General features: G+C 44.1%; 1 pseudogene; it reads left to right on the top strand.

Annotated features, from left to right (window-relative positions):
- Positions 1 to 695: 695 nt before the first annotated feature.
- LOC127907430 (multiple C2 and transmembrane domain-containing protein 1-like) overlaps positions 696 to 6,000 on the top strand; it is a 50,372-nt pseudogene continuing 45,067 nt past the window's right edge.

The raw sequence follows: 6,000 nt of genomic DNA, 5'->3' as shown, positions 1-6,000 counted from the left end.
GTATTTCTTAAAAATAAATTAGCAAAAATTAGCAAAAATTAAAATGCTTTGTCATTATGGTTCCCTGTATTCATAACGTGAGTTTGCCAGCAATTTGTCAATTTTCCCCTTCAATGATTGGACATGGGAGAGCAGGAAAGTTGGAAGAGGGATCTTTGTTTTGTTCCTCTTCAACCTCTGGCCACACCTCCTTTCCTGCCCCACCCCCTTTCGCCATCTCTGAAGTTATGTCCCCTTTGATCCATTCTCCCCAATGTGAGTTGTTACACTGTAAAAGAGAGTTTCTGCTATGAAGGATGAGTGGTTCAGCCGACTTTCTCGAAAGTTTGCATGCTGTTTCAGGTACCAGCAGACGAATCCAAGTAGGAGAATAATCCACTGTACACATTTCATGTCGCTCTACTGTAGCCTAACCCTAATCCGATGCAACATAAAACACTTTATACTACTATAAATAAAGAAACAACAACGGACGAGTTTAAACAACTAACAAACAATCGATTCAGGGCACCAATGCGTAGAGCCCCAAGGTCACGCAGCACCCCATTACGGAGGTGTGCGGCAGAGGTCGAAGAGGAACAAAACAAAGATCCATCTTCCTACTGTCCTGCTCTTCGATGTCCAATCACTGAAGGGGAAAATGACGATTGCGGGCAAAATCACGGTATCTATATGAATAGAGGGTGGCCTGTGTGATGGCCTTTTCTAAAACTCGGCTGATGGAGGCGGTGCCCGACTCTGAAGTCACCCCTGACAGATTCACTATCATTCGTCTGGACAGAGACGGTGAAGTTACTGGTAAGGAGCACAGGGGGGGAGTCTGTGTGCTGATAAATGACAGATGGTGTAAAACTACGATTGTCAGGAAGGAAAAAAATGCACTCCTGATATAGAATTATTGTCAGTGTCACTGCACCCCTGCTACCTTCCCTGTGAATTCCCCCAGACTTTTCTGACTGTTGTTTATATCCATCCAAGAGCAAACAGCCTTTTCAATTCGATGCTCCATAGTGCCTGAGTCCCTGACCACCAGGCCATCTGTGTGAGAGATATAACACACACACCACCGACCTGTGACCAGCCACTTCCTACCCCAGTCCAGGCAGGCAACTTCATTTCATGGTCTTCAGCCTGTTGGATGGACGGCGATAAAGTAGCTTGCTTTATGGCGCCCGTAAAGCTGGTCGTGGTGGATTGAGAGCAGCAGATAGTCTGGTGGTGTGTCTCGGGGTATATCATCAACCAGGATGAGGAAAGGGGAGGAATGACTGGAGTGCAGCCAGAGAATGGCTACGGCCTCAACACTGGATCCATCATGAGGGGTTACCAATAGCGAATATCTCTGTGCTTATTGGCTGATCCAAATGATATTCTGGTGTAGAACGCTGAATTTGTCAGCAGTGTGCCCAACTGGTTAACTGAAGTCAGGTGCAGGAGAGCAGAGATGAGTGCACAGGCACACTTTATTTGGCAGAGGGAAAACAGTCGGACGCAACTGCGTAACGACACTCCCGCCAAAGGCAAAAGCGAATAGCGCACTCATCACACAAATAATGTACAGCATACAATACCACAGGTTCCAAACAAGACCAGGCGAAAAACCAGCATGAAGCGTCACACATGACAGGTAACGACTAATTGCACACACAGACATGGGGGTAACAGAGGATAATATACACATAGAGTGATGAGGGGATGTAAAACAGGTGTGCAGAAAAAACAAGACAAAACAAATGGAAAATGAAACGTGGAGCGGTGATGGCTAGAAGACCGGTGACGTTGACCGCTGAGCGGAGGAGGATCCGACTTCGGCGGGAGTCGTGACAGAATTAGTGTTGATAAGTTCTGACTCCTACTCTATTAGCTGTGAATTCTGTGTGAAACAAGTTTCAAACATAGTCATGTTATTAATGCACGCAGTCAATCATTTTTTTTCTACCTGCAAACAAAAAATAAGAGGAGAAATAGTCCATTTTCGGTACATACTAAATTGTAATTCCGCTGGTTAGTCCACTGGTAATACATTTAAAGTGTGTGTGGTTAATGTTTTATATTTTTTACAAGAACCCTCCATATTACCCTCAATGGGAGACTAAACACCTACTAGCTTTCACCAATCTTTTCTGCATCAAATTAGTCCCCAGCTTGAGCAGATATCAACCATTACTAACTTGTAGCTCCTAGTCCCTACTACACACAGTATGGTAGCTACAGTATTCCATGCCTTAGCCCTGCTCCTGCTACTGTCCTGTATAGAGATATATATATATATATATACACACACATCCCAAATGGCACGCTATTCCCTATACCAGGGCTCATAGTATTCTGGTCAAAGGTAGGGGACTATGTAGGGAATAGGGTATCATTTGGGATGCAGGCTGTGAAGGGCATCAGTGGGTAGTGAATTGTACTGTACACAGAGCCAAAACAGTCTGCCTGGGCTGGCAGCACACAATCATGTCACGGTCAGCGTTTTTCAGCATTTTCCACTCAGGCCCCCCCAGTCATAACACACCACATGTGATGTAATGAGCTGTGTGCCACTAAAATACATGAACACAGTGAGTCCTATCACACTGATATTGAAAGACTGAGACAGATAGATGGTCCATCTCTCTAAGCTAAAGCATTTGATGACAGTGTCGTCCGACAGACTGCATGTTAGACACAATGAAGTCTCTGGATGGGACTCTGTTAAGTAAAAGTTCATCCGTGTGTGGAATCAAGGGCTCCGTAATGAATTATAAAGAGAGTCAGATTCAAGTCAAGGACTATGATGTTAGCCTGCTAATGAGTTGGACAATTGCCGTTGACGTCACGGTTCTTTCTGTTAGCTCCAAATTATGAGTGTAGTCTTTATTCATTGTGATCAAACTTGTACTTGTACTCTGAGGTGCTTGATACATATGGCCACTAAACACAGGCCAGTGTGTGTAGGTGAGTTTGTCAGACCCCTGTGGGAATGTTTGTGTCGTGTTTTTGGATTGTATAATTAACCCTATTAAGGGATTGGTGATAGGGCTGTTTGTAATGATATTAAATTAATGCCACGCTAACGTTCACCTTCCATATGCTTTCATAGCAGAGAAGAGGCTCGCTCGTGTGTGTGTGTGTGTGTATGTGTGTGTGTGTGTGTGTGTGTGTGTGTGTGTGTGTGTGTGTGTGTGTGTGTGTGTGTGTGTGTGTGTGTGTGTGTGTGTGTGTGTGTGTGTGTGTGTGTGTGTGTGTGTGTGTGTGTGTGTGTGTGTTTAACAGCCTGGGTCGGTGACTGTGATTCTGTTAATGACATTTGTGTGGTAGTCCTAATGACTGTAGAAGTGATGGATGCTCATCGCTTTGATGCTAATCTGATTAGACACATGTAAACACAGTGCCAAGCTTCCAGACAGCCAGTCTGGGCCTCCATCCACACTCTGCAGGGTCAGTCAGGAGAGTGGCTGATATGCTAGTGATATCACATTGACTTGTGGGGCAGCAAGATGAGTGCCTGTGTAACAGGGGATTGGTAAACGTATTCCTCAGTTTAAAAAAAACCATCTAACCACACCATCAAATTGGTAGCTTTTTGGTGGCGAGCTTATACATTGTCAAAAGTTTCTGTGTGCTGGTGAGGGATGAACCGGTATGGTTAAACAAGAACAGGTTCTGTGTCTGTCAAACAGCTGACCGATACATCATGCAGAGTTTTCCCATGAATTCATGTGACATGACCTCAGAAAGTTCTAATGGACATTCAGTGGTCACAAAGCATGCACACACACACACACACACACACACACACACACACACACACACACACACACACACACACACACACACACACACACACACACACACACACACACACACACACAACTTGGGTACACACGCACGCCTGCACACATGATCCAGCGGTAAGAAGCTACCCGGGTCACTATGGTCCACTGAAAGCGAGCACACTTATATATATATATATATTATATCTGATGCACTCCATTATCTTCTCTCCAAACACAGCTCTGGTGTCCGTGACTGACATTTTGAAAGATACACCCTCTCTGTGTGTTTGTGTTTAATCAAATAGGATGAATAGCCTGTCCAAACCCATTAGGTATGTCTACTCTGTCTGACCAGGGACAGTGATAATAAACCTGTCTACTCTGTCTGGCCAGGGACACTAATAATACATATTTCTGCTCTGTCTGGCCAGAGATGGTGATAATAAATCTGTCTGCTCTGTCTGGCCAGAGATGGTGATAATAAATAATTCTGCTCCGTCTGGCCAGTGACAGTGATGATAAATATTTCTGCTCTATCTGGCCGCAGACAGTGATAATAATTCAGAATCATTAGGATCTAGCAGCAGACAGAGGGACAACTCTAGGTAAACACCCCCATCTAGTGCTCAGTATCAAGCATTGCTCTTCTGCTGAATTGGTTTGTGTGTTTGTACGTGTTTGTGTGTCTGCATGTCTGTATGTATATGTGTGCGCATACGTGTGTGTTTGTGTGGAGACGTGGGTGCACTCTTGACAAAACAGCTTAAAATTAGCCACAGTTCGAGAGAGAAAAGTTTTAATGAGAGCAAGCTTTTCGTTGGAGAGCCTTTGTAGCCCTGAGGTGCACGACCCGAAGCAGCGGCCTCTCTGTCTCTACTTATTAGGCTTCAGCCTTAGTCACATGATCTGGAGCGTGAGTCACATGACATGAATCTCGAGGCCAAGCGTTGTTTGTCTGTGTGGCCTGACCTGCCTTGTCTTGGTTAGCCCCCCCGCCTGCTCACAAACAAAAATAAAACTCACTATAACAACCAAGAGGACAGTACAGGCTGCATTAGGGGGGCGGCAGGGAGGGAGGGAAAGAAGGAGAGAGAGAGAGAGAGTAAGAGAGAGGGGGGGTGGAGGGGGAGATCTGTCTAGAGAGTGATACAAGTGAAAGGCCCTACTTCTACTCTGACTAGGACAGCATACATGGCATTACATTACAGAGTTATTAATATAGAGTCGAAGTTGGAAGTTTACATACACTTAGGTTGGAGTCATTAAAACTCGTTTTTCAACCGCTCCACAAATTTCTTGTTTACCAGCTACAGTTTTGGCTAGTCGGTTAGGACATCTACTTTGTGTATGACACAAGTCATTTTTCCAACAATTGTTTACAGACGATTATTTCACTTATAATTCACTATATCACAATTTCAGTGGGTCAGAAGTTTACATACACTAAGTTGACTGTGCCTTTAAAAAGCTTGGAAAATTCCCAAAAATTATGTCATGGCTTTAGAAGCTTCTGATAGGCTAACTGACATCATTTGAGTCAGTTGGAGGTGTACCTGTGGATATATTTCAAGGCCTACCTTCAAACTCAGTGCCTCTTCGCTTGACATCATGGGAAAATCCAAATAAATCAGCCAAGAGTTCAGAAAGAAATTATAGACCTCCACAAGTCTGAACATTTTTTTAAAACCTTTATTTAACCAGGTAGGCTAGTTGAGAACAAGTTCTCATTTACAACTACGACCTGGCCAAGATAAAGCGAAGCAGTTCGACACATACAACAACACAGAGTTACACATTGAATAAACAAACATACAGTCAATAATACAGTAGAAAATGTCTATATACAGTGTTAATGAGTCCTATATCGACATAACCTGAAAGGCCGCTCAGCAAGGAAGAAGCCACTGCTCCAAAACCACCATAAAAAAGCCAGACTACGGTTTGCAACTGCACATGGGGACAAAGATCGTACTTTTTGGAGAAATGTCCTCTGGTCTGATGAAACAAAAATATAACTGTTTGGCCGTAATGACCATCATTATGTTTGGAGGAAAAAAGGGGGATGCTTGCAAGCCGAAGAACACCATCCCAACCGTGAAGAACGGGGGTAACAGCATCATGTCGTGGGGGTGCTTTGCTGCAGGAGGGACTGGTCCACTTCACAAAATAGATGGCGTGAGAATGGAAAATGATGTGGATATAGTGAAGCAACATCTCAAGACATCAGTCAGGAAGTTAA

Source organism: Oncorhynchus keta, chromosome 14, assembly GCF_023373465.1.
Source record: "Oncorhynchus keta strain PuntledgeMale-10-30-2019 chromosome 14, Oket_V2, whole genome shotgun sequence".
NCBI lineage: Eukaryota > Metazoa > Chordata > Actinopteri > Salmoniformes > Salmonidae > Oncorhynchus > Oncorhynchus keta.
The sequence above is the reverse complement of the archived record's forward strand: the minus strand, read 5'-3'. Positions and strand labels throughout refer to the sequence as shown.